Source organism: Tupaia chinensis, unplaced genomic scaffold (genome assembly GCF_000334495.1).
Source record: "Tupaia chinensis unplaced genomic scaffold, TupChi_1.0 Scaffold000048_1, whole genome shotgun sequence".
NCBI classification, from domain to species: domain Eukaryota; kingdom Metazoa; phylum Chordata; class Mammalia; order Scandentia; family Tupaiidae; genus Tupaia; species Tupaia belangeri.
This window is the reverse complement of record NW_006159506.1, coordinates 4,230,864-4,241,274: the sequence shown is the minus strand read 5'-3', so window position 1 is coordinate 4,241,274 and position 10,411 is coordinate 4,230,864. Positions and strand designations below refer to the sequence as shown.

Sequence of the window (10,411 nt, the reverse complement as noted above, 5' to 3'; positions counted from 1 at the left end):
CCCCCCCCAGCCCCAGAAAAGAACAGGAAAAAAAAAATTAATTAACTTCTGGCAAGAGCATAACCGATTTTAAATGATTTTACAATAAATCTGCAAGTCTCTGCCATCTGCAGTGCTTGCACTCCATTCCATGCATATTTTTATGGCATATATCTAAATAGTGAAGATAGACAAATCCCCGGTGTGTGCTCCATAAAGTTAATTCTACACAGATGAAGCAGTAATTGGCTCCCATATTAACCCAAAGTAGGAAGATCAAGCGGGCTGTGACAATGACAGTGTTGATTAAAAAAAAAAAAAATGCTTACGAATGGTTTTATGAATGGTTTGTGCTTTCTCATCCAAAAGAAATCTTTGCTCTTTTTTAGTTACTTGCATTATGCTAAGTGCTAAGTCTCCAGCATCACTAAACAGTGGACGAGGTGTATTAAAGGTACATTTACTGAGGTGCACAGGACAGGATTTTTGCATACTTCATGAATCTACCTACTATGTTAGCTTCATGACAGTCCTGGCTTTTGTACTTACTGGACTTTATTGTCTGGTAAGGTTTCTCAGGTAACAGTTTCATTGTCTAATATGATGCACCCTGTGGGGCTTTCATGAATGTTAATTGAATTATGAATGAGTGGAAAAGATACTGTTCTGTCACTTGTTTAAAATACTGGAGATGAAGATTAGACAATATCACTCTAAAATCTGTTCTAGACTGATACATCTTATTTTTCATTACTCTTTTCCAAGCGGATTCTTTTGCTCTTTGTTTTCTACAATTTATGAGCTCTGAAGACGCTTTATAATATTTCCAATTTTCATATTCACAGATGCTCACAGCTTCAGTAGTAGAGAGAGAGAAAAGTTTTCAACACATTTCTTCCCTTACTGGCTTTTTCTGAGGCTGAAAATGTTCATCTGTTGTCATGAAAAGTCCTTATCAAACATGTGTTCCAGGTCAACAAGTGAAGTGTTTGTTAAGATTGGATGCCACATGGTCAACCACAGTTTGAGTCACTTGTGAACTCTCTCTCTCTCTCTCGCTCTCTGCTGAGCTCATGTAATCTATAGCAAATAACAATAATAATAAATAATTCTTAAAAGAAAAACAAAAAACAAGGGCTCCAAAGTTAATTCCCACTAAGATGATATGTAAATACTTCAAATTTTCAGAAATATGAAAATATTTAATAATGTGAAAATATTCTGGCCAATCACTATTAAATTTGGGCCTATAATTGACAAAATACACTCAAGACTCTAGCTGGTGACATGACTCCTTGATGCCATGAGCATGTGTAAAGATGAAGATGGACTCATCTGTCTCTAACTTTTGAGTGCAAGCTTACTTGTTTCAAAGGGTGGGTGATTGTAAAAATTTGGACACTAAACTGTAGATTTAAAAAAATAATTCTTACTCACTTTGATATGCATTTCCCTCTTCCTCTCTTTTTAAACTATCCCTAATCCTAGGTGATTGACTTTTACCCAGAGGCACGTTTCACTGACCTTCTGTCTAGGAGGAAAAGGACAAAGTGGGGGATAATCTGGAAAGTGAATCAATAGTATTTAGTGGCAGTGAACACACCTCACACACACACACACACACACACACACACATTCATACAGTTGTGCACCATATAAGGAGATTTCAGTGAATGACAGACCATGTGTACTATGGTGGAACATGCAGTCTATACTACAGAGCCTAGGAGTGTTACAAGTTATGCCGTTGTAGGATTACAATATCATGTAGGCTTAACACTATGATGTTCACACTGAGGAGTTAAGAATGAACAATCTGAAAACATATGAATTGGTCTATGGATAATGTTAAGCTGAAATCACCTGATTTCAGAAAAGGCCATTTGACCTGTCTTTTCCTACATCCAATAAGCCATAAAGATTCCACTGGCAGAGCGTCCTATTCTAGGGTAAGAATGTACAGAGGTTTAGTAACTGGAGCTACAATGGACCTGAATAAATATACCCCTCCAAGGGCCAGCCCAGAGAGGAACAGAGCAAAAGAGTGAGAGTGAGAGAGAGCAACCAAGTGAGAAAGCAAGCCGTCAGGTCCAGGGGACTCAAACCACAGTAGGCCATGTGGGAGTACAACACCCCAATCATCACACCATCTGCTAGCCCCCTTTCTTTTGGGGGAGAGATTTTTGCTAGAGGTTGTGTGAACTCTCCAGAAAGAAACAGAAAGCGAGAAATCACATCCCGGGGGAGATGGCTATGTCAGCATTCTTTCTCCTCCATTCTCTCAGGATCATGGGCATGCATGCACATGTGCCTGGTATGAGTTTTAAGCTGCTGGTCCAGTACTCCCACTACAGACAACTGCATGGGAGTCCAGTTATGTAACCATTAGACCATCTGCTGGTCCCCACAATCTTCTTAATTTTCTCAACTAACTCAGGTGGAGAAAGGAGGGCTGTAACATTAGCTCCCTGAGACTACAACAATAATCAAGAAGCTCTAATGCCTGAACCAAGTTGGTCTGACTTTCAAGCCCATGCAATATTTATTTATTTACTTATTGTGATTGCTGGAGAGCATGCGAACTCACCAGAGAGCAAGAGGGAGAGAAAGCCAGTGGAGAGAGAATGAAAAGTCCTTCAATGGAGCATGGTCATGCCCAAATCCTTTTTCCCCCATTTCTCCATCTCCATTTGGGTATGCACCACACATGCCTGGCCTATTTCTGCAGTCGGCCATGTGGGAGTCATCTCCCACTGCACAGTATTTAACTAGTGCTTGACCAGCACTTAACCACAGGTCCACCCCAAAGCCCACCCACTTGTTATCACACCGTGTGGTATAATGCACAGTCCCTTAATATACTATTATCTGTGCTATCACAGCATGGAGATACGTTGGAACATGATTTTGGGTGTTGAATTTTCCCTTTAGTGAAGTGCTCATACTATGAAAGACTCTGAGGAAAAATGATTCAATCCTTGGTCTAGGTGGAAACATAGCCAGTAGAGGAGCGGCATCCAAATTACTGCAGGCGTCCTATTCCACTAAAACCTTCCGGGAGGTTCTCCAGGCTATTTCAATTGAAGAGTAACTAGGGGAAGAGTTGGAACATGTTTATCTATTTTTTTTTTGTACCGTAAAGATCTCATAAAACAATTGTGGTCATTTCCAGAATTTCTAGCATGCAGTTCTTAAGATAGTTAGAACACTCAAAACACCTATAAATAGCAAGAGATGCAGATCAAGTTAAACCCAACTATCAAGTTGTATGAGTACTCACCTCCTTTTGGAAAGGCAGAAGGGAGACGGTGACAGAAGTGAGGGTGAGTACCCCACAAAATCCCACTAGAAAAGGTTTAAGGTTCTAGGGACCAGCAGATGGCATAATGGTTATGTCGTTGTATTCCCACATAGTTGACCATGGTTTGAGTCCCGGACCTGGCAGCTTAAACTCACGCTGGGTATGTGTGCATGCATGCCCAAAATCCCAACAGGAGAATAGAAGAGAAGGAATTGCAGTGTGGCCATCCCCCTTGGGGAGTGATTTCTTACTTTCTTTCTCTCTGGCTAGCACACATGCCCTATAGCAAAAAATCTCTCTCCCTCTCTCTCTCTCTCTCAAAAAAAAAAAAAAAAAAAAAAAAAAGGCTTGAACCTTCCGGGAGGTTCTCCAGGCTATTTCAATTGAAGAGTAACTAGGGGAAGAGTTGGAACATGTTTATCTATTTTTTTTTTGTACCGTAAAGATCTCATAAAACAATTGTGGTCATTTCCAGAATTTCTAGCATGCAGTTCTTAAGATAGTTAGAACACTCAAAACACCTATAAATAGCAAGAGATGCAGATCAAGTTAAACCCAACTATCAAGTTGTATGAGTACTCACCTCCTTTTGGAAAGGCAGAAGGGAGACGGTGACAGAAGTGAGGGTGAGTACCCCACAAAATCCCACTAGAAAAGGTTTAAGGTTCTAGGGACCAGCAGATGGCATAATGGTTATGTCGTTGTATTCCCACATAGTTGACCATGGTTTGAGTCCCGGACCTGGCAGCTTAAACTCACGCTGGGTATGTGTGCATGCATGCCCAAAATCCCAACAGGAGAATAGAAGAGAAGGAATTGCAGTGTGGCCATCCCCCTTGGGGAGTGATTTCTTACTTTCTTTCTCTCTGGCTAGCACACATGCCCTATAGCAAAAAATCTCTCTCCCTCTCTCTCTCTCTCTAAAAAAAAAAAAAAAAAAAAAGCAAGGCTTGAAGTTCTGAACCTGATGTTCACACAGAAGAGAATGTTTTAAGGCACCTGCTGATATACTGAGTATTCTCATATTGGCTGTGAAAACACCCTACCCTACGGGTAATTGCTTTATATTCTGACTTATAACCAAAGACAGCCTCAAGCAATTGGAGATGCTTAGCTTTCAAAACTTCTGAAAATCCTCCCTAGGGTTAAGAAAGTAGGGCAACGTAAAAAAAGGAAGAACGGGGATGTTTTATAACAGGGATGAAATCTGAACCAAGGCTATTGCAGTATGGATGCAGAGGTGGGAAATGATGAAGAAATTAACATTCCCTTTTTTCTTAGGTCAAGTGGCTCATTTCTTAACAATCCGTGTTGGTGAACATAATTTTCTTCAACTTTGTTCTCTTGACTTTTAAATCTATGTCCTTTAGACTAACTGTCGAGGAACAAGCAGCCCAGCAAACTGACCTGTGGTATTTGAGTACCACACTAAATGTTCACATACAGTATCTCCCATTTAATTTTATTTCAGGCCATGAAAGCAATTCAAAGCAAGAAAGGGAAAGATCTGTTAAGGCACATATCAGATAACTTAGACATTCTTGCCTAGGGTAGGTGAGGGATAAAAAGAAGGAAGCAGGATATGATTTTACTAGAAACTCTACATTTTCTATGGATGCTTTGGTTTTCCATTTTCTAGTGAGTAATGGTTAAAGTATTTGACAGACTAAATAATCTCCAGGGAAAATGGGAGTCTGCTCAGTATTTCTGAAAAGGGATAGGTCAGAAGATAGCGACTGTGTCCTACATAATCTGAAGTTAGCTCCACAAGTCTCTCTCCTGTCATCTGAAATCCCTATCTTAAACCAATCAAACTTGTCTCTTCGTTGCCAGGAGAGTCTAGTGTGAGTTAATAAATCTATTGAGACAAGAGAGTCAGGAGACTACACATATAGGACACATCTGAAGAATGAAAACTGGCCTCAATCTGGAGGCACGAAAATTTAGAATCATGCACACAATGTCAGACCCGTGAAGAGTGATCCTTACATGAAATTCATCGTTGGGCAGAAAAACGAGTTAAGGATGGTAATTCAAGGACAGGCAGGAACAGGTTCAAATGCTGCATCTTTCACAACAGAGCTTAATTAAAACAGGACTATGCGACTGTTAATTGCATTATAATAGTACAGCATAAAATTAGGTCTGATGTGAATGTCCTTGCAGAGGAGTTGTTTATGTTATTATAATTACACAGTGGGACATAGATTTACTGCATAGATACCTTTTTGACTGCTCTTGGGTGGATTTCTTTTCTTTGTCTCACTCTAATTTGCAGTTGATTTCCAAGAATGGAAAGTCAGCAAGAGGGAACCCGGGTCAGGAAATTAGGTCGTGCTGGATGATCCAGTGGGTCTCCTGTGCATTTGAAGCTTAGAACTACAAATAAGTTGTACCTTGATGTTGATTTTATTCTCCATTGCTTTAGGAGTGAGTCATGAAATGAAAAACTGGGTCTCTGCGAAATGGGCATTTTCCCCATAAAAGCTTCATTTTTCTTTTAGACAACAATGCCTTGCTTTAGAATGAATGCATGTAGGATCAATCGAGGTGGGGCAACAGCAAAACAACACTTCTGAACTGGGAAAGTCCCAGGTTTAAGGCCCATGGTCTCCCTGTACATACCCAGTGTGTGCACATCTGCCTGTGACCCAGGCTGACTGAGACAAGGGGTGGACTACAGCACAGAGGCCCTGTTGAGGTGTCCCTCCTTGGAAAAATAAATACACTAAAAAGAAGAATTAATGGGGATCAGCAGTTGGCATAATGGCTATGTCACTGGACTCCCATATAGTCGACCACGGTTTGAGTCCTGAACCTGGTAGCTTAAACTCATGCCAGGCACCTGTGCATGCGTGCCCAAGATCCCGAGAAGAGAATGGAGGAGAAGGGAATGCGGCGTGACCATCCACCTTGGAAGGTGATTTCTCACTTTCTGTTTCTCTGTCTCTCTCCGTCTTTCTGGCGAGTGCACACACCTTATAGCAAAAACCTCCAAAAAAATATTAATGAATGCATATGTATGAATGAGATTGTTTGTGGTTTCACATTTTCCTATATTCCAATATAAACAAAAAATGTCAAAAATTTGAACATTAGTGTGTAGTACAAAATATTAACTCTTGCTCACAGGATGCAGAAGACATAACAGAAGTTGATTTTCTAAGTGGTAAAAAATGGATGCTATTCTCTGACCCATTCATGGTTTCCACTTTTTGGTCAAAGATATAGCTGGCTCATATTAGAATCTATTTTATACTTTTGATTTAAACACTGTACCCTTGCATACAAAAGATATTTGGGCAACATATACATAGTTGATGTTTTTGATTTTCATCTTCATATTTTGATTTCCAGCAGTCTATATGTATATATCAGGAATTTTGCACATTTCTTTATTTTGTGTGTTGCTTTGACATCAAAGAAAAATTAATAGGACATTACCTACAAATAAAGTAGGTAGGTGAAGTGATTTTGCTCTGATGTCTTCTCTCTGTAACATAACTATTAGGAGAATAGAACAAGCATTTAAGTAAATTTGAACCAATTTAGGGGAAAGATAATACACTATGTTGCATTGCCAGAAAGCCACACTTCTCAGCAAAATTACCTGTGTTTAATTTAGGTAGAAATTATGCAATTTGGGGAGAGTTAATGTATAGTTGCATGTATTTGTACACATGTTATATAGTAAGTTTTGTTATCATAAACATCTCTAATTTGGGTAACCAACAATTTTACATCTTGCATCTGTTAGTGGAAATATGTGTTTTTCATGCCATTACAGCAAAATTCTTAAACAACATACTCGAAAACCACAAAGGACTTGGGTTTTGGTTGTGATATTTTCAAAACTCCTGACAATAGAAATAAATGCATGGAAAGGAGATAGGTAGAGTTCTATGATGAAGGTAGAAAGTCACAGGTCTTAGTATTTCTAAGACCTTTGCTTTATTATTATAATGTTAATAATTATACTAGCACAACTACACAGGAATGTGCAATAGGTCAGTTTCGGTGCAAATATAAGCACAGCAACCTGCTCCAGCCACTCTTCACGGGCATGGGACGCACTGGCTCCCAAGATGAGCAATGGATGTCAAGGGTGAAAACATCCATTTCCAATGTGAGTTTAGGAGTGACTTGAGAGATCAGTGATGTGGGAGCGAGGACAGAAAGAAGAAAGGTAGGGACCAGCAGTTAGCGTAATGGCTATGTCACTGGACTCCCACATAGTAGACCACAGTTTGCGTCCCGGACTTGGTGGCTTAAAACTCACGCCAGGCACGTGTGCGTGCGTGCCCAAGATCCCAAGAGGAGAATGGAGGAGAAGGGATTGCGGTATGACCATCCCCCCTGGGGGGTGATTTCTCGCTTTCTGTCTCTCTGTCTCTCTCTGTCTGTCTGGCGAGCACACGCGCCCTATAGCGAAAACCTCTCCAAAAAAAAAAAAAAAAGAAAAAGAAAAAGAAAGAAAGAAGAAAGGTAAAGAAAACAAACAAAAAACAACAACCTCTTTGCTCTAACCACCCGCTACAGGGAGTGAATGCATTGTTTAAATGCAAAGTAGTCATGATGGTGCAGCCAACAGTATTTTTCACTCCTATGCTCCACACTCTCTAGATGCGAGAAGGAAAATTTATCATTGTTTCTCTATTTTTTTTTTAAGGTTTTTGCCATAGTGCATGTGTGCTCCTCTGGAGAGACAGTGAGAAGAAAAGTGAGAAGTCAACCCCCTGGGAGGATGGCCATGTCCTCCTTCTCTCCATTCTCCTCGATTGTGGGCATGCACATACACTTGCCTGGCTGATTTTTTTTTTTTTTTGAGAGGGTTTTGGTATAGGGTGCATGCGCTCTCCAGAAAGACAGAGAGAGACAGAGAGATAGAAAGTGAGAAATCATCCCCCAGGGAGGATGGTCATGCCACAATCCCTTCTCCTCCATTCTCCTCTCAAGATCCTGGGCATGCATGCTCACAAGCCCAGCAAGAGTTTAAGCCACTGGGTTCAGGACTTGAACCGCGGTCAACTACATGGGAGTCCAGTGACATGGCCTCCACGCAAACTGCTGGCCCAACCTGGCACAATTTTTAAGCCACCAAGTCTGGGACTCAAACTGCAGTTGACCATGTGGGAACCCAGTGCCTTAACCACAGAGCCACCTGCTGGTCTCAGAAAATTTATAATTTTACAGTCATATTGGGTAAAACATAAATCATGATCAGAGAATTATACAATATATTCAGGTCTGTAAATTTAGAAAAGAAAGGAGTTTTGCTGTCCCTAAATCCTAGAAAATAATATATTAAAAATTTCAAGGTTTTTATCTATTTGCCCTAATATCTTAATTCCTGTTCCGGCAGAACTTCAGAGAAACAATTGGTTTGGTTTAGTTAAGATAACTAATTCTAGGAGCAAGCAGATGTCATTATGTTTACATCGTTGGACTCCCACATAGTCAACTGGGGTTTGAATCCCAGACTCAGTGACTTGGGACTCCATGCTGAGCACATGTGCATATGTCCCCAAAATCCCAAGAAGAGACTGGAAGAAAAGGGATTGCAGCATGGTCATCCCCCCACCCCACACGCCACCCCCGGAGAGTAATTTCTCACTTTCTGTCTCTCTGTCCTTCTGACAAGTGCATGTGCCCTATAACAAAAATTTCTTTCTAAGAAAAAAATAAAGAAAGAAAGAAAGATAAAAGGAAAAAAAATAACTAATTCCATTAGTTTGATGACCTGAAAGAAACATATCTGACAATTACTTTTTTCCTTTCCAAATAGTAGACTTGCAACTTTGCTAATGTTTACTCAAGTCTATTAAAGCCATTAAATCACTAAATCATTGGTAAGAGGAGCTTCTGGTGTCAACTAATAAGATTTTTTGCTCTTTTCTTTTCATGCAGCCAACACTTGTACCTCTGTTGTGATGTGTTAGGCATTGAAGCAGAAAATGCTTCCTCTCTGTCTAGGAATGGTTCATCTAAAAGTGTGTTCTATTGTCCCTTCTGGAAACTCAGACCTGGTTCTTATACCACCCTTCAGTTTAACTTTCTCTAATGACAACATATTAAAGTGCAAGATGAGCACAAGAATGTGTGGGAGGCTGTGTGTGCGTGTGTGTGTGTGTAAGTGAATGTGCACTTTAACTTACTTTCAGGATAAATTACCCCCAAATTTAGTTGTGCAAATATTTTTGTGTCAATTAAAGTGAACACAACTATAGAATTCAAGAATACTAATTTTTTATATATACTTAACCAAACTTCAAAGCAAGTTCAGTAGTGTACATTGGTTGAAACACTGGAACAGAAACTTGGCAACAGCTAAGGCTGAGCTTGACCCTACATGCCTTTGCAATAGGCATTGCGTGAGTTATCGCCCGATACCTACTTGGCATATCCCCTTAAAAACTCTATACAAATGTCACTTTATCAATGGAGTCTTTCCTGATCACCATAAAGAAAAGAGTATCTACATACTCAGCAGTACCTTATGCCTTCTTTGCATCCTAACACTTACTATAGTTGTTACTACCTGCAGTGTTTTATTTTTACTTGTCTCTTATCTGCCTTTCCCCACACTGATGTAAGCTTCATGAGAAAGGAGAATAGGGCCTGGCTCAGAAGAAACATGAAATATATTTTGAAGGCCTAAGTAAGTGACTTAAATGATTTCATTGGATTCGATGTGTAAGGCAATCTGGTGTCTATTTGGTTTTACTTTTGTCATGCCCATCTTGGATGCCACTGAAATTGATTCCTTTATGGCCACTGGAACATGTGAGACATGGCTCTCTACATCAATGTTTCTAAACACGCTAAGGCATTCCTTCAGAAACATCAGGGAGGCAACCTCTCCACCAACATCCCATAACATAAGTCTTAACTCCCTATTTCTTAATTCTGTGAAGTTTGTTCAGTGGTTGTCTCATCATCTCACTCCACCTACGCCACCCACAAGACAAAGATTATCATGTCATAACTCTTCGAGAATAATACTCCTTTTGCACGCATATAAAACCTTTACCCCAGCAGTTACAATGCATTCTGAGATAATTAATTGCCTCATTAAACAGCATTATTTTGATTTTATAAATGGAAAGACTCAAAGGAAAACCCCATCTCTAC

General features: G+C 40.0%; 1 protein-coding gene across 1 annotated transcript in view; it reads right to left on the bottom strand.

Moving 5' to 3' along the window:
• LOC102470636 (uncharacterized) overlaps positions 1 to 10,411 on the bottom strand; it is a 291,660-nt gene that overhangs the window by 15,978 nt on the left and 265,271 nt on the right. The window lies entirely within an intron of this gene.